At 27.7% G+C, this 24,266-nt stretch overlaps 1 protein-coding gene across 2 annotated transcripts in view; it reads left to right on the top strand.

Annotated features, from left to right (window-relative positions):
• LOC112686579 (prothoracicostatic peptide) overlaps window positions 1–24,266 on the top strand; it is a 37,325-nt gene continuing 13,059 nt past the window's right edge. For both annotated transcript variants that reach the window (XR_003148906.1, XM_025558935.1), the window contains exon 1: window positions 1–475. The gene's annotated coding sequence lies outside the window, so the exon portion shown is untranslated. The remainder of the gene's footprint in view (window positions 476–24,266) is intronic.

The raw sequence follows: 24,266 nt of genomic DNA, 5'->3' as shown, positions 1-24,266 counted from the left end.
GCCGAGCCGCACACGGCATTCGAAAACAAAAAAAAAATTAACCGTCGGCTAACCCTGCGAGATCTCGTCGTCGCACGCACGCAGCACACACGCGAGTCCGCGAAAAACCGTTTTCATCCGGCGCGCGCGTCCTCACCTCCGAACACACCGCCCGACCGCCGTCGCCGCCGGTGTTTCCATTCGAACAACACGTCCGTCGTCGTCGCGTTCCCGACCGACGGGCCGCTACGCACGGCAACCCGACGACACCGCCCGAGCGCAACAGGCCGCCGACATCGGACAACCGCCGCGGGCGCGACGCACATCCAGAGCCCGGACGGACGGACGGACACGGACTAACGGCGCGCGCGTGCCCGTCATAACGTACGTGCCGGCGAACACGGAACAACGTGCGCACACGCGTCCGGCAGCAGATCAACGGTTGTGCGCCGTCCCGTCGTATCCCGCGACCCGGACACATAACCCTGCAGAAAAGGTCGGTATTGCACGCGTGACGGGCGGACACTCGTTTGCGCGCATATTCAATTACATGTATATATATATATATACATATGTGTGTGTGTGTGTGTGTGTGTTTTTGATTTTTTAAGTTTATAAAATTTGCGAAAACCAGCTGCTAGGTACCACGTTTGGGTGTCCGTGCACCCTTAAGAGCATAACGTCCGATTTTACTACCCATTACGATCGCGCGCGATTACCGTGCTCGCCGAGTGCACGGAATGCTAATTGTAATTATGTTCTACGTTTTATACGATTGTAATGAAAATAATTTTTTTTTCTTTTTTTCAATCGATGAAATCGTAAATAATGGCGCTCGTTAAGGAAGTTATGCTAAATTAAATAGCTCAAACAACGTTTTTAAACCCGTCGGTCCATGGCACCAGAATACGATTGGACGGAAAGTGCCAAACCTTATAAAGAGCGAAGGAAAACGTTGTACGAGTATAATAATTTTCCACTATCAGTGACTAGGACTCGGATTTTGTATCAAATTAAATCCTTAAAAAAACATTTATTAAATTAAATATTAAAAAAGAAATCTTCGACCAAATTTTTGGTCAAGTTATTCTCGTTAAAAATCATTATGTTTGATGCTAATATGTTTTTATAGATGAAAAATCACTTTTCCACATCAATTAAAGTAATTGGTGCGTATTTCATATAAACTTAATCGTTTAAATCATACTGGTCCACATTAATGTTTAGTGAAATGCCATTTTCACATTTTAACTGAATTTTGTTTTTTTTTTCATTTTCAACTTTTAACATTTTGACGATTACATTTTATAAAACACTATATCTCTCTGATTGATATTTACCATATTTTAACGTGCTATAAAAATACGCAGAAATAATTCAGATAATTTTCCATTTCCTCAAGTCGCAAATAAAACTTTATGTACGGTAATTTTGATAAAAGTTTAATTTTGGCACAGTAACGATAATTATTTAATTAGTTATCCATTTATTACTGGTTTTTCACTAGTTTTATGATTTCTGGCAATAATAATATCGTTGAAGTATACCTAAAAAAAATATACACATAGAAATATGTTAAATTTTCGTGAAATATATGGAAAAATTAAGAAAAAAATTACCGAATGGAAAAAAAGCAAAATAAAGTTTACTTCATTAAAATCAGAGCAGTCCAATATATACGTATTATGTATATATGTATTATATATAAATACATGCAAAATAATTATCTTTCTATCACAATCCCATCAAAAGAAGTATTTGCTATAAAATCCGAGCCCTAGTAATGATTAATTCAAAAATTTGGAGAGGTACGCAGGTTATGTACACTCTATACGTGGTTAAGTTGTTCTGAAAGAAGGTTTCTATTGTTCGTAAAGTGTGCGCAAATGAATTGTAAAAAAGCTAAATGTATGCATATGAATTATACGAGTAGCCAAAACAACGCCGTATTTATTGGTTTTGCAATAATTTAAAAAAAAAAATCATATCCACCATATAGTTACGCGTCGGGAGTTATCTGTAATGATCGCAGGAGTTGTAAAAGTGTACAGGGATTCTCGCGTCCGATTTCTAAACGTTATTCGCTGACCAAGACTAACGGCACGTTCTGTTTATTTGCACATCGTCAACGATCTTGCATCGTACTGTTTTAAAAAAAGTTCCACTGATTGTAGTCCGCGTACCGCTCATCACCCGATACATTACAGTGAATAGCAGTAAGATAAATAAGTACGTAATGATACTGTATGCAATGTACAGACTACCCGGTAGAAGTTAAATGATCGAGTGTTATAGTAGTCCGTTTAGTCTCATTGGTACGTGCATGAACACGAACGCGGCCTTCCGGTACTAATATAATTTTTACGCGTAATACGACGAGAACGGAAAAATAATGTAAAAAATGTGTTAAGATTGTTTTTTCTTTCTAATAATATAATAACCGGGTATAAGTTATTATCTTATTGTACACGATTATGTTAGTTGTAAAGGCAATTTATAGTGTTTAAAATTTCATAAATCTGTTCGCAACCAAACCACTTCTTATATCCGTATGGATTACGAACAAATCGTTCAACATCATCTTTATTTTATTTATTAATTTGCATTCACTATAAAAACATTCGGATAAAAATGTATTAAATTATTCCACTGAAGTTACGCGTCTTTTAAATAAAAACTGTTCTCAATCGTTTTCGAATCCTAGGTACTATTTATTTTTCAATAAATTAGTTTGAAAGATTGCGAACGATACATAGACGCAGCAATATTTTTCTATTCCGACAAATTAAAAAACGACTAACAAAATAAGATAAATATAAATGTATGAAAATCTGTATAATGAAATAAATTATTGTAATTAAGCATCAACATATTTCACAATATTCAAAAATGTATTTTCATTAAAACTTTATAACGCGCAAAAAAATACTACAAATTAAATGCAAATATTAAAAAAAATATTTCTCAATCAGTTCGTAGTAAATTTTTATGTATCATGTAATAGAAACTTTTTTGTAGTAAAATCTTAAATATTAAACATAAAATATTTACATTATAAATGTGTTAAAATACACTGCATATGATTCAGGAAGTTAAACATTTTCTGTAGTCATAAATATATCCATGTCCTACTTTCTAAACACAAAAAGTTTGTTTTGTGAAATGTCCGTAACATTTTTCTATCTATTGAAATACTCTTGAAAAGAACAATAATTATTTCATTATACGCTTAACTACAATATAGTAACAATGCAAAATATAAATCAATTATAAAATAATTAAGATAAAAAATATCACAATACTACATGTGTATACTTTATGAAATAATTATGTCATTTAAATTATATAATAATAGATTTCAAAATTAATTTTGAAATATTATATTGGATTAAGATTATTTTGTATAATAAATTGAGACATACTTACATGTTGAAAGAATTTTTTGTTATGTAATTTTATAGTTAATCGAATAAGTGTTTTCCGTCTAAACGATCGAAAAAAAATTATACAATTCAGTATAGTTCAACTTATGATCATAAATTTGCTGTTTAATTAATTTAACTAAATGGTATTAATTCACTAAATAATTTGTTAATTTTGAATAGCATTGATACTTCTCAGAGTCCGTGCAACTCAGCCATATAAATACGAATATACTACTATATCACAGACGTTACAACTTAGAGTAATTAAAGAAAATCCTAGTGATAAAATAGTATAATATATATAAATAGTGATGAATAATTATCATTTTCTACGAATACATAACGGTGCAAAAATTCATCAATTCATTGTAATGATTTCAATATTAAATATTTTTACCTCTTATTCCATTTAAATTGAATATAGTACAATTCATTTTACCATTTTAACTTATTTCGATCTGTACGATTTTTAATTCAAACAGAAAACAATCACAATCGACCGTTAAGATAATCTCACTTTATTCCACAAATGCGTGTAAAAATGACAAAATATCCATAGTATTTTTTATTTATTTTTTTTTGATTTATTTATTAAAAGAAAAGTGGATTATTAAATGCAAATATTGTAGTTCTATAAGTAATATATATAGTAGTTAATATAAATATAGGAATACAAGAAAAAAAAATTAACATTTAAGTAGAGGAAAAGAAAGAGAGAGAGAAATAAAAATAATAAAAATACAATAATCGTATTTAGAAAACATTGACAAATAAATATTACATAATAACCAATTCTTTAACATTGCTAAACTGTCGCGATGATAATCAAACTTCTGAAAAGAGTTACATAAAAGTAGCATACGGTTGACAGAAGAGTTATGACTGTAATTTTGCTACTGTGCAGATATATATAAATATATTATATTTTTACCACTCCTTCACATCTTTATTTTCAACTTCAATACATCACATGTATTATTCGTTTCTTTATTTATTTGGCTTTTATTTTATATGGAATTAAAGGATCTGCTTTATAATTATGTAAAGAAATATATTTCATGTTCGGTAAAATAATATTAACGAATCGAATGCGTACTCAGAGTTTTCTTTATGGGAGCTGACCCAAAGGCTGACCCAAAGGCATCGATGTTACGCGAGACTCTTGGTATTTACAAGATTTATATATAATATTGTATTATAACTGCCGGCAATGTAAGAAAACCAAAAATAAAACAAGCTATCCTCAGATTAATAATAGATGAATCATCATTATTTTTTGGTATAGTCACCGCAAGAATAAAACTTAAACATAAGTAAATTTAATTTAAACTATACTCGTTCCTATATAACAAATATGGAAAGATTACAATTTTTATTTTTGTACCTAACATACAATTTTATATATCTGGTTCATACACGTAAAGTTAATATTTTTATTATATATTGGCTGAAACCTCTTTAAATACCTAAATCACTAATAGTGGATACGTAATTGTAGATATATTTAACTGAGTACTTAAATTCATTCATATGCTATCAGAAAAATATTATGAGTTCCAAACTACAAATGCTGCGACATATATTTTTATATTAATTATGATTTATGTTTTATTGCTGGAATTGTATTTTTGAATTTAAATAGTCTTAACGCTTGTAAAAATATTAATAATATGTATGAAAAATAAATAAATAACGTATTTTGAGTCACAGACGAATAAAATGAATATAAATTAACATTTCGTATTCAAAATTTAAATTATTATTTCAATACAAATTTACCTACTATCTATGTATATATTATATTTGTATGATATACATTTTTAGAATTAAGATTTATAAAATGCAATTACAAAGGTGGATAGTATTAAAATGTTAATTTGAATCGACACAAATAAAATCTTATTAAGAGAAAAATGATAATAATAAAACAATAAAAAACATATCTTTGACCAGTAATTTATTCTTGAAAATAATTTTAAATTATTGTGTTATAGTATATTTTACATTTCATATTATTTTTTTCATAATAAATTAGGCTTTCACTCGCAAAACATATATTTTGATCTGTCATGTCAAAAAGAAAATTTATATCCATTGAACATAATTTTATAAAATATAGGTTTCCATAAATCGTATTTTCTTTAAAATCTTTTTATCTTTAAATTTAAAATAAAGTGAGAAATTTATTTATTTTTAAATTACATTGAACGATTGTTGTATGCAGACTTATTTTATCGAGTTCAAGATGTGAACCGCTCACAGTGTACTTTGAAATGTTAATTTTCTGAATTCGATATTTACACGTAATATTAACTTTAAAAGTGTACACGAATAGATATTATATAATCTGCTCTTTAGTTCTGGATTTTCCATTAATTAAATTAGTTTATGGGTAATACGTCATACAACAGTTATTAAAACACGGAACAAAAGAATATCTTATGAGGGTCGATAATTTATATTTTATTACTGTAACAATACGTAAGATGTGGAGAAAAAAGTTAATTCTACACTCAAAATTATGTAAATATTTATTATTGTTTTTTTTTTTTTTTTTTTATGCCATTATCGTGTAATAGTTAAACATTTATAAGTGTTTTATGAATAACGTTATGATTATATTTTATACCAGAGTTATTAATTATTATTATTTCCCCTATATCTCGCATATTTTCTATATATATATATATTTTTTTTGTTCCGTTATTGTTAATATCTTAATGTTTATTATGTATGCACTGTAATAACGTTTTTTATGCCATATTCTATATATATATTTCTATATAATGACACAACAAGTATTTGTGTTTAAATCCAATTTTCCAATAAAAAGTTTTCTTCAAATTGCCATGAAAATAACATTCTAAAAGTCAAAAGAAATTCGATCAAATGTTTTGTTTAACACAGTACGAAAACAAAACGTTGTTTTCAGGAATGCCGTTGATAAATAATGATTTTTAATCACATTACGGCGGGGCTATAATGTTAAACGTAATATTTTTACACCACGAGTAATGCTCATCGAATGTTATTTGCAATAACAACCATCCCCACCGTAATAATCGATGCATTAGTCACGGTAATATATATTTTTTATGGAACACGTATTATACAGCGGCAGTGAAAAACCGTATATTTAGTTTACTCGTAGACAGACGAGCACATGTTACTCTTGCGAGGCGCTCAACAGGAGTTCGAAAGATAGGGATGTAACATTACCTGAGCAGGTACGTTGCGTTTCGGACGATTTCGAAAGCGATTTTAAACGATGATAATTTTTGTACGAGCACCTGTACCGCTGACGTAACTTTTTTCTATTTTTTTTTTCGTTCTTCCTAAAACCCGCGTTTATCGATTGGCCGAGTTCGACAACATGATAATCGTATCGAACGTCATGATTCTCTCCGCGTCGCAGCAACGCACTCGGGTGACGTAAGATTTTCGAAAAACAGCGTATTTCATCCTTTTCGTTACGATATTACCCTTCCGTCGTCATCGTCGCGGTTGTTAGTTTCGACCGCATATTACGGGTATATATACACTTTGCGACCACACCATCGTCGATACATTTTAATCGAGTTTCGGGACACCAAGAAACATAATATAAAACGTAATCATATTATCACGCGGAGCAAGAAATGGGAATGTTCCATCATGCACGCGGATAGTATTCCCAGGAGGCGGCTTTTTCCGGATAGATTTTACTCGCGCCGGCCGTATGTATGCATGAGAGAGTGTCTACGAAGGAATGAATACGTTTAAATCTTTTCTGGTCGAGTCTGAGCGAAATCAATGCACTTCTAGTGTACGTCTTCGCGTATACGTCGGTCGTGATGTCGATTACACTATCATCGTGTTCATAATGATGAACTATCGGCGCAAAGCGGATTCTTCTTTCGCGTTAAAAATTTGAATTAAATTTAATGACAGATGGGGCGAAACCATTGCACCTTTTCTTTCTATACCGACGAGACATCCGAGAAGACAGTTTTCCACTCTCCACCACCCCCCGATAACACCAACAAGTAGTGGATACGTTGAAATCCTGCTTTTATGGTTGTATTCGAACTTAAACGATATATTTTGAACATTTGTGCTTATTCCACAGTGGTCTAGAAATTTAAATAACGAGACAAAATTGTAAAAATGTAAAATAATGCCTAATTATTTATAAAATATAATTTTAAAAGATTAGGATAATATTTTGAATTACTTTTACAAGTGTTTTAATACATCATAAATTAATCATACCGTATGTTTTAATAAAGTTTGACGTTTAATTTCAGCACTTTTTTCGGTAGTTAACATACTTTTATTTTTGGGATAACATCGAGCTTTAGTTTCAATAATTTTATTATAAAGGGGATAAATATTAGCATTCTTATGTTTAGCATTTAATCTATGTATTGCATTTAGTAAGTTTAACATCAATCATTGAGGCTAAGATTACTTCTTCTGAGTACATTTCAACCAGAAAAGTTCTAATTTTTTTTATATAAGAGTTCCAAATTTTTTAATTTCGAGTAGGTATAGTCTTTTTAGCTTTTTATAACAATTTAGATGCTTCATTTTAATCAGATTTCTTTAAACTAATTTTTATAGCAAAAGTAAGTTCATCTACATTTACAAATTTCTTTCAAATATTTGTTCTTTTTAGTTTTGTTTTAGTACTTGCTTTAGAAATATTAGTTTTACAACATCCAACGTTCAAACACATATTATTAACATCGAAAACGGAAAATTAAAAATTCTGATCCAACCAAGAACTATATAGATTTTCAAAGCGTTTTTTAATACGTAAACATTTTTATCAACCTTTTTCAAATTTATTTTGATAAACTTACACTGATTTTTAATTTCTATTTCTTTATTTCTATATCCACATTTGAGATTTTTAGATATATTTTAACAAATTTATGAGTATTGTTAATATTATAATTATTTTTACATTTTAGTTCTACAATTTGAGCATATAAATATCTATAAAATATTATGAGTAGATCCATTATAAAAGCTAAAAAAAAATTTATAAATAAATACTTATTAGATTTAGGATATACAATTTTTCATTTTTTTTTATTTTGTCCAATTTTTTAAATTTATGGGCCACTGTGTATTCCTGCAGCTTTCAAGTCGTATACATTACAGAACACCAGGGCCGAATCTAGGGGAGGGGCGAACCGGGGCAGTTGCTCCGGATGTTTTGGTCGAAGGGCGCCAAATTACAAAATAAGTTGTGTATGTATATAAATAGTTTTTATTCATTTTATAATAAAAGTATTATACAAATTACAATTTTTATCTACATTTGACTTCATGGTTATGACAACAATGGGAAAAACTCAAAAACCCAATGGATATTATTTGTCTACTAAATATATTTTCTGCGACTCATTGTAGTATATTTTATTGCTAATAGGGTATCTACAAACTATAAATTACGATAATCAGACAACACATGATGTTAAAACCCGATTAACAATACTGATAAATTAATTTTTTTTCGACATGTAACAACTATCAAATTCAATTATTTCAATCGAAAATTAAATTGCCAAAAATTTAGATTACGACAATATAATTAACGATTTTGCCGCCAGAAAAACAAGAAAAATCAAAATTTAATGATAATTTGTTTGATTATTGTGATTATTGTATTATGATTATTTTCATGTATTAGTTTGTATTTAAAGTTTTTTATTTAATACATAATCTAGCAAATAAATATATTTTTTCTTTTATTCTCTTCGATTTTTTTCTTTAGAGTTTAACTGGTACACAAGTAAAATTGTGGGCATAACAAAGGGGGAGGGCGCTAATTTTATACTTTGCCCCGGGAAAAAAATATACTAGATCCGGCACTACAGAACACTATTATAATACATTTTAACTTACGCTGAACATATAATAATTGTATAAAACACAGCGGCGCACATCTGCACTCCTATGCCAAAATATGGTAAACACTCAGCGACAATATTTGCAATTCGACTGAGTTAAAATAAATAAAATATTCGTAATTCTTATGGAATTCTTATGATTTCTTTGTAAAAATACCGTATACATAAAATATTTAATAAAAAAATGTGATCAAACATTTACGTGTTTTTAAAATAATAAATTGACGTTATAAAACAATATCAGTATCAAACGTATGTTTAACGAAAAGACTGTAAAATTACCAAATTTTACAGAGATTTTTCTTGTAATATTGGGAACAACAATAATATTTACATACGGTATTTTTGCTTATAATACATATACGATAACAATTTATACCGTTAATGTTAAATACGATTTTTGTTGTTCGCATGTTGGCTTAAAAAAGCAGTAAAATAAAAAAATAAAAACCACACGGTTAGCATTCTTTCGTTTAAATTTCAAGAGCATTTTTGTTTTTGCATTTAAATATTTATTTTTATTTTCGATGAATATCGCACGCAACTTCTCAGCTATTTCACTCGTCGAACTCGCCACTACTGTGTTGCGTACATGCGTATAGTAGACCTGTGAACTGTTATGCACGAGCCATCGGCGAAAGTTCACATTTGCATACGCGTTTTAAATTTTTTCGCTAAAGGGTTACTTTTACGTGTATATAAAACGCAGTATCACGCCCAGCATCCAGCGTCGAAATCGGCTTCGATATCAACATCATCGTTGTCGTTCGATTATAATTATTGCAAAATCCAATCGGTTATTATTTTCTGTGCCGTATTTCTGCTAAACGGGCGCATATTAGTTAATCAATGATTATATTTATTATTTTTTAATAACTACTGCGCCGTGGCCCAGTGTAATTCTGTAATATTACTATATACGTATTTACATATTGTATAATTTTCAAAACTCTGTGATTTTTTTTTATTTTTATTTACTGATCATACATTTATTAGTTATGAATTATCGTATAGTATATTTTGTTCACGAAACTATACGGAATTCTGGAAATACATATTTACTATAGAATGATGATGCGTAATTATTATATAACTCGCGAAGTTTGCTGAGAAAGTTATGAAAACGAAAAAAAAAAAATTTTAAATAATATTTACAGTTTTAATATAAAATAAAAAAAATTAACAAAACCATTAATTTTAGATTCGGAGTAACGAAAAGAACTTATCAAACTAATTTCAATACATTAAAATGATATACATTCTTTTAAATATAAATATACAAACTACAAACTATCCGTTCATAATTTAACTATAGTGAAAGAACTTAAAAAATTTCAATTTATTTAAATATTTATTTTGATTTTCAAACAAGATAACAACAATCATTTAAATTCTAATGACATGATTTCGATAAAAATATTTTTTACTAAAATATGTGATCTAATTTAAAAAATGATTTACTTAGAAACTTATAATAATTTAAAAGGTTGATTTATAGTTAAATGCTATGATTATGTCATTATGTTATTGTATTTTAATTTTTATTCATTTTTATTGAAAAAGTATATTTTGGGTTTTCGAAATAGTTATGTGACTTAAATATATTATGAATAACATAAAATGATGCAAAAGTAGTTTTTATTTGGTGAGTATATTTGGTGGTATGTATTTAAAATTTGAATTTCGACAAAATGTTGTTAATATTATTTTCGTTACTCTTTTGTTTGTTTTTTTAACGTTTTTTTCTGAATTTGATTTATAGTTACTTTATTTAATTATTTATTATAATTTAATTGGGCTAAAACCCAATACATACTAATACATATGGGTAATAAGTAAAAAATATAATATAAATATATAAGTAAAAAAACAAAAGCAGTAGAATTGAGTGATAGTTAAAAAAAGAAATAATAATAATAATAATAATAGTAATACAAATTACTGAAAATATCTAATAACATAATTATAAAATGACTCAATATAATAAAATGAAACAAATACATTTGGGTATCTTGGGTGGCTAATCTAGTGAATATAATTAAACGAGAATTTATAGTATAATTAGTTCTGTACAAATGTATGTGAAAAGTGTAAGTAGATTTAGTTTATTGCTGAGAAACATTAAAATTTATAAATTTTAACAATTCTGAACACTCAATGTAGCCATTGACCAATTTAAGCAAGAATTTTAAATCATTTAAATTTCTCCGAGTAACAGAGCTGGTCATATTTAGTGTATCTGATAGCGGTTTATAAGATGAATTAGGCTGACGCTGGATACTATATTTGTTGGTTGTAAAACGAAGGAATCGATTCTTAATAGCTTTGAGGCATTGTATATGAACATTACTATATGGAGACCAAGTTATAGAATTATATTCAAGTGTAGAACGTACAAGTGGAAAATATTATGTTTTTAAGGTTACATGGTTTGAAATAAAATTATACTCATAACTTATAATTTGAATAAAAGTCCAATTCGAGACTATATTTTGTTTAAATTATATCTAAAATATTTCCAATACCTTGACTAACTTTTTTTTTATCCCTTAAAATATCAGAACAATATAAATATTATGTACTTATATAATATACAACTGTTTCTCAGAATCATTTTCCAAGCGTAATAATTTATTGTTGTTTTTAATTCATGGTATATAATAATACAATACTATAACTCGTCCGTCTTGCATGGTTCGAGTTATGTCCCACGTTTAAAGAACGAATTGACTAACGACACGAGCACTCAGTTTTGATGTATTTAATGTTCGATGAATTAACTTACGAAGAACTAGATTTTTCGGTATCAGTATTTTTAAGTTTTAAACATATTTTGTAAAAGTTATGGTAGATTGTAAAAATGTATATTGCTCAATGATAACACCTCTGGTTTCAGCGTTCTGTTCACGTACATGAAGTATCCTTATTCTACAAAAAAAAAAAATATATATAAATATAAAAAAAAAATATCTTTTATTTTTTTTCTCCTATTTAAACATTAATTTATTCTTCACATGATATATGTAAATATATTTATACATTTTTAAGCTCACAATTTTAACTTGATTTCTGAATAATCAAATACAAAAAAAAAGTCATGCGTTTTGAATACTTTCATATTGTATTTTTAAATTAAACATCAAACCTCTATAAAATAGATAACTCTACATTATAATTCTTTATTTTTGTACAAATTGCAATGTTATTATTTTCATTTCCTTTGAGAAATCGGTGTTTTTATCGCATCATTTATTTAATCTATTATTTTTATTATTGTCATATATTATAACTAGTCTTAGACTAGATACTAGATACAATTCATCACTATAATTTATAGGCATTTTACATTTTTAATTAACAAAAACAAACATTCCATATCAACAATACAGATACGCTCTGGATATTTTAACACCAGAAAAAAGAGAATATTTAAAATGTATAGTACATTTTGTAGTTTAACCTGTTGTACAGGGCGATGAAAGCAAAAGTAATTTATAATCTGTCCTAGTGACTTAGTTATAATGTACTATCAGTCTTGTTCAACGACTTAACTCATGAATCGAAAAAACAAATTTATACATTTACAGAGACACATTATAAAAGAACTGGAAGACTACGTGATCCGAATAACGTGAATCATAATGAATAACATATAAGGACTATGTTATGGTAATATATCGTATTACGATGTACGTATGGGAGTAAACATATTATTATACAAAATAATCAACATTGAATAATGTGAATGGTACGCAGGTATAATACTTGTATATTATATTAATTTACCATTTGGTAAATAATTATATTTTTAATGTCCTAAGGCACAAACACATTTTTAATAGTATGTTATGTAGCCTACTTTTTTCTTTTTCTTTCTACAAGCAACGAATGTGCATTTTATTAAATCGTTATGTCATATAATTCGATTACAAATACATCAGGTTTCAACTCTTCCTTAACACACAACTATATGCGTCACAAAAGGTCATTACGTGTTGACGGTACATGATGAATTTCAAATGATCGTTAACATAAACTTTATCGATCACCTCGATCAGTAACGCAAGAAACTATATTGAGAGTACACACTCCGGACATTATATATTATATGTATAGAATACTTGCATAGAAAACTTTTGGTGTTACACTTATTATATTGTCCGACGCATTTAAATTATAATTTGTATTGTTCTTCCAAGAGATAAATGATTAATATTTTATCGAAATAGATGAAAGGAAATACAATTGCAAAAGATTATTCTTACGTATAATATAATATGCACTTCGAGTATCCGTTAAAACGCAATGTATAGCTGAAATTTCACAATTGCATAACAATGAATAAATTTCTGAAAAAGCACTTATACAACGAGTCAACTTTTTTTCCATTAACAATGTTAATACATGTTACGTGTCAACTAACTTCAGATACCACGTAGCAAGATAAACTGTTTAGTCAGTTCATAATAAATTTTATTAAGTGCATCAGTACACATCACTAGTGAGGTAACTTTTCTATCTTGTAACGCAGTGTGCATAAATTACTATTAGCGTTTAAGTATTCAGTTTACATTGTAATTTATCTAGTTGTGTTTCTTCACTTATCTCAGGCGTATCCTATTATATATCCATATATTTTTAATTTTCCACAACCTTAAAAATTATATTTTGATTATTAAAATTACCTATACCTTTGTGGGCGTATTAAATGAGTAAAACACATATAATTTATACTGTGATCATATTAAATATATATATATTAATATTATGATATATGCATGATTATTTTTTACATCGATAACAATAGTTTATATTTTAACTACCGTGTAGTTATGTATACGTATTTCTGATCGCTCCGAGAAATGATTTTTTTTTAAGAACTTTTTTCAACTCACCACCACAAAATGTTTGGTTTTTAATTTTTTGTACATGTTTGATCGATTGGTAATAAAACTCGTATGCTTAAACATTGTTCGCACATATATTCATTTTGAATTATATTTCGATATAAATAACTCATAGTTGACATACTCATAATAATAATTAATAAATAATAATAAATAAATCACAGTAAAAATATATAATCGATATGAGTCGCAAACACACACTAAACAGGTATAATATAAAACTATACCAACTAATTTACCTAACCTACTAAGGTTTAAATATAATATAATTTGGGGTTTTGTAAAAGCTTAATCATGATAGCAAAATGATAAAGTATATATAATACAGCATACGAACCTACGGTGGATATCATACTAAACTATCATCAAATTACGGTAGATAAAATATTTACGGTATATAGCATATTGGATGAGTACCATATGTATATATATATATATATATATATTAATGGCCATCGAGTATTGCTTATCTGTTGTGAATATCATATATATCATATATATATATATATATATATATATATATATATATATATATATATATATATATATAAGCGATACTCGACAGCCATTAATCGGGGAAAAATATTTAAAAATAGCTGGAAAATTAAATTCAATTATAATAGTATAATGTAATCATGACATAATTTAAGTATTGATACCACGAAAAAATCGTTAATTATTCTGGTCGGGAATAGGTTTTGGTTATAAGACCGAGATTGAAAATACGAGGTAATCGCTTTGATGTTTAATATTTAGATATTTACTTTGATTACCGATAACCAATAACCGTTTCCAGTATTCTATAACTAAAAATAGTTATCGGTTTTCGGTTCTCAAATTTACGGTTTTTTCCGGTTTTAAGCCCTGCATTAATGTATGTTTAATTCCGTTCATAGTTAGTGCTGGCCGAAAAGCAGGGGCGAACTGGCCTGGCGGGACACCAGGACAAATTCCGGTGACCCGTTACAATAATAGATAAATGGTCTGATAATATTTTAGAAATTAAAAATATAGTATTACGATATTTTAATCGACAGAATTGGGGAACCTAGGGAAGTTATGAAAAAAAACCTAATTATGCAAAAAAGGAATTACTTTTAGAGTTAATTTTAATATATAGGTATTATATTAAAATATTTACACTGTATTTATAAAAAAAAATTATATATTGTGTGTAATTTTATATATCTACATAAAATTTTGAAAATATTCTTTAAATAATAAAGGTTTTTTATTATTATTATTATTTTTGCATATTTATGAATAGGGCTCGGTAGTTGTTGCATTTGCATGTTTTTTTGCACCATTGGATTTATTACTAAGTGAGTTAGAAATTCATTCCAAGACTACGAAAAAAATATCAAAAGTTATAAGTGCATACTTTTGCATACTTAGTGATTTTTAGATTTTTGAGCATATTTCTTGATTTTACAATTTTTTAAAGTATATTTTATAATTTTTGAAGATTCAATATGAAAATTCGAAAAATAAAAAAATTGAATACATTCATATTGAGAGAACTTTCTTGATATTCTTGTATCGTATTTTTCAAATTTCCATTTGACATTACAAACAATGTTTTTCTCCATCGATTAAATAATATATATATATATATATGTATTTATAAATTTTAACTACAGCTAGCTTTTTCTAAAATAAAATATTATACAACTATCAAATAAAAACAGCTGCCATCGAAATACGATGATTTTCTATAAATACTTTTCTAGGAAAATAAGTCAATAATTATTGAACATTCTTCCAGGGGATTTTTTTTTATTTTAGAAACATTTTTTATGCTAATTTATTATTATTATTATTATTTTTTAATTATGATTAAAAATTAAAAAACAGGATTATTTTTATTACTTTGTTTTTTCTATATTTATAATTTTATAAAATATTTGTGCAAATGAAAATTTTGTGTACAAAAATAAAATATATGTGCATATTTTTAGAGCATATTTGTACTTTTTTAAGCGCATAAGTGCATGCATATTTAATACTTTTTAAGTGCATTAAATTCCGAGCCCTACTTATAACCAAATCGTTGGTCCCCTATTAATTTTTGGCCAGGCAAAAAAATTCCCGACCTGAAATATTAACCCAGTCCGTCCCTGACGAAAAGTGACACTTAGCAAAAACAGTTAGTTAAATTTTGGTTAAAAATGAGACTACAGGTACAAATAATAAGACATAGAAAATATTTTTGGCATGACTGATTGTGATGCTGCAAAACTGTTGATTGCAGTTCCATTTTACTTGTGGGCTGGTATTATTTTAATATAATAATACGAAGGGAAGAGGAAATAATACGAAAAAACGCATCTGGACCGTAACCGCGGTCAAAAAATATTTCACATTTAACGTTCGCCATGCAGATAATAGAAGTACGAAAAGAATTGAAATGTGTGATATATTCTAGAGGGACTCACCTACAAGGTATGCATATATATGTTTACTGTTTTTGAATGACAACCAACCATTAGGGAATACAATTATATTCGTCCTTAATATTATTCTGTTATCATTATAAGAATCAGATTCCCTAAGGATTCACGAGAATATATTATTTTAAACTAAGACATGATTTTCTACTAGGTCTTTGGACGAGATGTTATATATATATATATATACAAATATATTTAATCTAAATAAACGAATAGTGCAAATTTTGATAATTTTTTACTTTTCAATGTAACAATTTACAGAATTTGATCCATCAGTAAATCCGCACAGTTTTCTCGACAAAATTAATTTTTAATTTTTATTACAATTATTAAGTACAATTTTTATGAAATTTTATAATATTCGCTATGTAATTAGAGTTTCTATCAAATCATCTATTAGTGTAGTGCTAATAAATGTTTAAAAATTTCCTAGAAATATTTTATACAGCTTTTAATAAAACAATTACATTATAAATATTATCTATTATAGTTAAATATTTTATATTTTATAATTTTTGAGCTGTAATACTAATAAAAAAAAATAAAATAAAATAAAATATTTTATATTTATTTGAACCACGAATGAATATTTATTTTTGTTATTTAATTTTGATATTTATAATACCCAATATTGATTGAAAGAACACATTCTTGTCAATATAAATTCATTAGCAATCACAAAATTAGACGTGTTCCATTATAATATTTTTCTTACATTGAGAATATTCTTGTAAGGACAAAATATAGTATATAATAGGTCCCTTGAGTACGAAGTCAGTTATGAAAATTTTTCATACGAATCATCTAACGATTTTGATTTGACACTATTCTTTATAATCGTATATATATATATGTATAAAAATCTTGTGTCACAGTGTTTGTGACCATACTCCTCCAAAACGGCTTAACCGATTTTAATGAAATTTTGTATGTATATTTGGCAGGTCTACGAATAGGTTTTTATCTATTTTTTTTATACTCCTAAGTACTATTGTTTAATAAATCGTAGTTTAATTTTATAATTTTTGACCCGGTCGATAACTGCGCAATTAAAAATGAATTATTGATTGATATTATTAAAAACTATTTTAAAGTTATTAATTTTATTTTTGGTATTAAATTACGGGTATTGCATAAATATTAGACAACAAGATCCCGCAACAGGTGCCAAAACAAACAAGAATGTTAGTTCGAAGGATTATTATGCATATCGGTTGATTATTAGATGCGATCAGGACAACGTTATTCTACGATGTCGTAAGCTTTGTCAACAATTCATGTTCGACATGTATATGAAGATAGAGAGCGAACGATTTCAATACCTGCGATTCAATTAAAAAAAGCTGCGTGCGAAATATTCTCAAAACAATTGTTAGATATTGGTGATGTGAAAGTTACTACAGATGAAACGGGATGCATAAAATTACCGATCGATTTCTGCATAATCATTGATTCGCAAGATGCTCTCATTGACCAGGTATTTTCCAATGTACTCAGACAATACACAAATCATGAGTGGCTGGCAAAAAGAGCAATTTTAGCAGCAAAATATGTGGACGTCTACGAATTGAGTCTCAAGATATAATATTTGTTACCAGGAGACTTGGTGTCATACAAATCTATTGATACAGTTTGCGATGCTATTGAAGCTGTAAATTATCAAACAGAGTTTTTAAACTCATTGGATTTACTAGGCATACCACCGCATAATTTACAACTGAAGGTTGGATCTTCGGTTATTTTGCTTCATAATTTGAACCCACCATGGTTGTGCAACGGTACGCGATTAATCATTAAAAAATTAATGAAAATGTTATTGAAGCCATTATTTTAAATGACAAATTCTGAGGTAAAAATATATTATTACCGCGAATCTCTATTCTACCCACAGATGTGTCAATACAATTTAAATGCCTTAAATTTCCAATTAGATTGGTATTTGCAATGACTATCAATAAGTCTCAATGCCAAACGATGTCTGTCTGTAGTTTAGATTTGAGCACATCATGTTTTTCACAAGGAAAATTTACGTGACATGCTCTCAAACCATCCAGTTTGTTTGTGTAGGCGAAAGATGGGATAAAAAAAAATATTGTACATTCTTTTGCATTAAGGGATTAATATTCATATTGAATATCAATTTTAATAAATTATTAAAAAAATAAATGTTTGATGTTTTTTCATTTTTATATTTCGTCACCGTTCACAGCACTCCAAACCTCTTTCACTTATATACCACATCCTAACCCTTACACACCTATATTAAATTGGTTATTTTTTTCCAGCAAAATATTCTCTAGAAATAATTTATATGACAAAACAAGGTTTGTCGGGTCAGCTAGTATATATATGGTCTACATTTCGGCGATTTTTACTTTCATAAATATGAATGATACTTACTATAATTTTATCTATAATACATTTTTCATGATTATTTGTCATAAAAATAAAAATAAATAAAAATATGAGTTTCACTTATTTGTTAAAGGTTATTCTAATGAGAAGCAAACTTTTTTAATCATAACAGAAAAAATGTAATACTTCGATAATTTATTTTTTGTGTCGAAATTGTTTATTGGAAATAAAATACATCTACGCAAGATTTTTATACAATCATATTTTAAACAGGGGTACATTTTTTAGACGAACCGTACAAAATATCCCTTCGTTATATTTTAAAATTAATTATCTAATTATCTAAATCATCTTCAAAAAAACGAAGCTAATTAAACTTTTTACCGTGAGCAAGAAACGAAATATACAATTAAAATCTTTTAATCAAAATTAATTAAAGAATTTAACCTGTATGTACATATATGTACAATATGTTTAACTGTAAAAACTATAAAAAAAAAACCAAAAAAGGTCCCTTGTTGTATGAATAACCAAAGAAATCCAATTATTATTTGAAATCAAAAATCCTTCGAAACATGCGAAGTTGTTTCGTAAAATACATATTTGTTGTTTTACGAGTATATTATAGCCAATATTCCAGTATGGTAGACGTTTATAACAATATAACATAATGATTATTTGCAGAGCGGCGAAGGAAAATCTATTATTTATTAAAGACCAATTAATGTTGTCTGACTAACGTAACGAGAACACGTGTATTGTATTCCAACATTCATTACCAATATAGAGAAGGAATAAATACAATCATTAAAAACGAAATTTTCAATCGTTGACTCGGTGAAACGGTCTGTGCGATTGACTTTTGGTCTATATGGGAATGAACGTGTAGTATTTAAAACGAAACGAATCGATTACGAGACGACGCGACAGCTAAACGAAAAACAAAATAACGAAAAAAAGAAGAGAAGCCACTTGAAAATATTGACACATTTAAATGGATTTTTTTTTTTTTTTACACGCAAAATGAGATCTAAAAGTCATTGGAAAAAAATACTAAGTCAAATATCTCATTACAATCTGAGCGTAGTACTGTATTTTCCGGAGAAGAAAACGGATATACATGTATACATGCCGTGTAATCGTTCGCGATGACAATTAATAATTCGTTCGATGAACTCTTGGGCGGCTGTGTACTTTTGTTGAAACGAATATACTTACAAGTAGTGGTGGAGAGGGTATAAAAATAACAACTAAAAAACTAATGCTGTATTCACGAGCAAGACACTAGGATAGGTTTTTTGAAGCGGAAAAATAAAAGAACAACTCGAGTATGAAATGATCAGTACTGCTATACGTGCAGTAATCGTACATAGATTTTTAATGCATCAAATGCACTTTATTTACGTGCACTATTACTGACAGGACTGTTGCAAGTAATTTGTCTTTCCACCATCACTCCGAGATACAAAGTATCAAACTATTTAACGATGTGGCGACGAAATGGATAGGTACGCGGAAAAATCATGTAAACCTTGTGCCCACATGCTCTTGTGTGATATGACTGAGAAAACGCATTCAACAGAGTATACTTTTTACAGCTCGTATTTATACGACGTTAAACTTATTGTTTTATTAAAGTCAAATTTTTCCCACTGTATTTTATTTACCAAATAGACGTTCAAAATTGCGTTTGTCGATGCAGACCACATTAAAAAAGGCTTTTGTTACAATATAATAAAGGTTTAATTATATTCAAAAGTATATGAAAACAAAAAAAAACCAAAACAAAATAAACTTTTAATAGAAAACCATTAAATTGCACTCTTTTGCCCAGTTTGGTTCAGTGATATTTTTTAAAGGAATTACGACTGTAACGAGTTATTACTACAATGTATATAATATAATACAATATATAGATCAAATTAAACAGCAGATTTATAAAGATATCCAATGTTTCAACATTAATCATTTGGAAACGGTAACGCGTCCAAGAGGGTGCTTAGAGGTTTAAGATTTCCCTCCTCATATTCGTGTCATAGTACTTAATTCATGCACCTAACAGAAATAAATCATAAAATAATTTAGCAGATTTTCGTCGATATTTAAGATTCACTAAAAATATCAAACATCCTTGCCATAAACATATATAGTTAGTTAGTTATCTATTATGAATATTCGTTCCTCTTATACAATTATAAATATGAAGTGTTAGGTTAGCACCTGTGAATTTGGTCTCATTGCCAACGGAAAACATAGAAAACAATGATAATTTAATGTAACTGTGAAAACTGGTTCGGACACCTTGAATCTTTTGAATAAACGTCACTATCAAGACACCGATAATCTATAAAATATTAAGTTTTTTTAAATATATTGTAAGAATTCAAAAGTATGTGATTTTTAAACTGAACACTTAATAAATGTAATATAATCGTTACATTGTTAATCATGATTTTTAATAAAAAAAAAAAAAAAAAAAATTATAATTTTCTTTACTGTATATTTGTAAACATTTTTACGCATTTGCAAGACTTACGATTTCATATCATGTGAAACATGTAAAAGTTTTTAAACATTAAGAATAATTAAAACCTATTAAAAGAGTTTTATTGAAAACTCGAAGACTACTGACTTGGGTACTCGTTTAGAATTTTGATCATTCACCTAAAAATAACAAATATGTTGTCTTTTATATTCATTATAATTGATATAGAAATTGTGCATTGCATTTATTTTATTTTATTGTTTTATATATATATTAGTGATGGGTCAAACTTTTTGAATCTCGAACCGAACCGAACCAAACCCTTGATGTTCGGTTCGGTTCGAAATTCAAACTCGGCATGAAAAAAAATCGAACCAAACTATCAAGCATCTTTTACAGTTCGAAAATCGAACAGTAAAATATTTGTCGAACCAGACTTACTGGCCATGATAGTTCGAAAACCAAATATTTGTACAATTCTTCAAAAGTTATTATTGAAAAATAAAAATTGATAATGATTATCTAGAAATAATTAGACTATTGGTGATAGAAAGTGATAATCTGTAAAGGGCACGTTACCAAAACATTAATAAGTTGTTAATCGCCAATAGAGGCAGTGTATCTACATTCATAAATTAGCTATTTTTGTTTTTATCATATTTATTGTAGAGGTTAAAATCTATTTTGGGTAAATTCATGGTAATATTCCGATACCGTGACTGTGGTTTTAATTAAAACATGTTTACAACTTACGTCTTATAAATATAAGACATTATAATTAATTTATTATTATTTATTATTTATTAATTTATTATTTTACATTATAAATATTACTAATCATTTTATACTTGTGAATTATAGTTATTATTACTACTTTTTTATATATTATTAAAATGTACTGATGTGTTGTCATATTACACTCAATACTTAATGAATATTTTATAAGCTACAAGACAACACGAGAGAGCACAGTACTGGTTTTGAAAAATAATAATAAGAAATTATCTAAAATTTAAATGTATTGTAAATAATATAATTACTTAGACTTAAAAGTTAAAATGTAGAATAGGTAATACGAAAACTTAAAATACAATAGCAATTATGTATTAACTGCAAGTATACATAATATAAAGTTAGGTTTAAGAATCTGAAAAAATTATAATTATTATGCCCGTTCGTTCACATAGATACAGGGATTATATGTGTGGAATAGTAGACGAGCTGGAAAAAACGCCAAATAACAGAATTAATCTATTCACTGATTTAATAGGTAAATGAAAAACGTCAAATTGTTACTGAAATTAAAAAAAAAAAAAAACCTATGTAAGTTTTGAATAGACTCGGGATAAGTAAACCTTTTACTTCTAAAATATATATATAAATATATATTTATGTCTTGGTGGGAAAATTGAAATCGCACACTAACCACCGTTGAAAACGAAATATCAATTCGATGCCAATTATAAATGATAATAAATGAATAATATAATTTTCATCAATAATATATAAACCAACCATATTATATAAGATTTATGTAAATTATTTTCGTATAGGACGACTACAACCGTGATAGTATTACTGATGCAAGACAATTTATTATAAACCGTTTACCGATTAACATTAATTGTAATCATTTATTGTGGTTAGTAAAAATGTCCATTTATTTCAAACCGGCTGAACGGAATGATTACAATAAACCAGAGGTATTCTAACTTTTTCATCCTATGGCTTCTTTGTATCTTCACAATATTTTGAAGGCTCCCAAATTAGTTATGACAAAAATTATGTATGTAAATTATTATAATGTATTAATATTTCGTTAATATTATTCTTTTACTACATTATAAAAAACAATTTACAAATTTATGAGTAAAATATAAAAAATTAAATAAAATATTTTATACTTAGTAAATATAAATTAATAAATTAATAAATTAAACTAAACAAATTAATAGTTATTCTCATCTTCTTCTCAATTTTCACATTGACCGATATTTTACTTTTAATTACAGCCAACGCAGAAAATTCGATCTCACATAGGTATGAAGAACTTAAAAAAAAAATTATTTATATAAGCTTTGTTGGCCAATGCTATTTTGTATTGTAGTTTCACATGTATTACCAATATTTAGTTAACAATGATGATACAAGTATGATCTTCATTTTGGAATTTGACGTTATATCAATATTTCTCATATCATTACGCGATCATTTTATCAAGAAGCTCAAAAATGTGGATATAATTTTCTTGTAACGATTTATTTAATTGGTATACTTAACTTTGAAAAAATATTGAAAGACATAATAGTTTCGTAAAAAAACAGAGTCTTCAAACTTTTTGTGGTGTTTAGAGTGATCTAAAAGAACTGCATCTTTTACTTTTAGATCACACTGAACACCACGAAAATTTTGTACAATTATTATAGTTTCCTGTTCTTTAACAGGCTCCCTTCTTCAAATCTCATGATTACCCAAACACACAGTTTGAATACCTCTGCAATAAAGGTATAAATGTAACAAAATACCGTTTTCGAATTGTCCTCGTTGCAATTATTATATGTAATCTTATGATAAATTACGATTGAAACAGAAGAAAGGAATGAACTACAATACAAAAAGCTTTTTTTCGCACAATTTCGAGAAATGACGAGTCTGATACATTATCCAATTAACATAACATATACTGACATGCATGAGCTCTTATTTCTGTTCAAATTATTGATAGATAAAGTTAAGCAGGAGAAAATATACAAAAGTGGAATAAA

Source organism: Sipha flava, unplaced genomic scaffold, assembly GCF_003268045.1.
Source record: "Sipha flava isolate LNK unplaced genomic scaffold, YSA_version1 315_pilon_pilon, whole genome shotgun sequence".
Lineage (NCBI taxonomy): Eukaryota > Metazoa > Arthropoda > Insecta > Hemiptera > Aphididae > Sipha > Sipha flava.
Note: the sequence above shows the minus strand (reverse complement) of the source record. Positions and strands in the feature narration are given on the sequence as shown.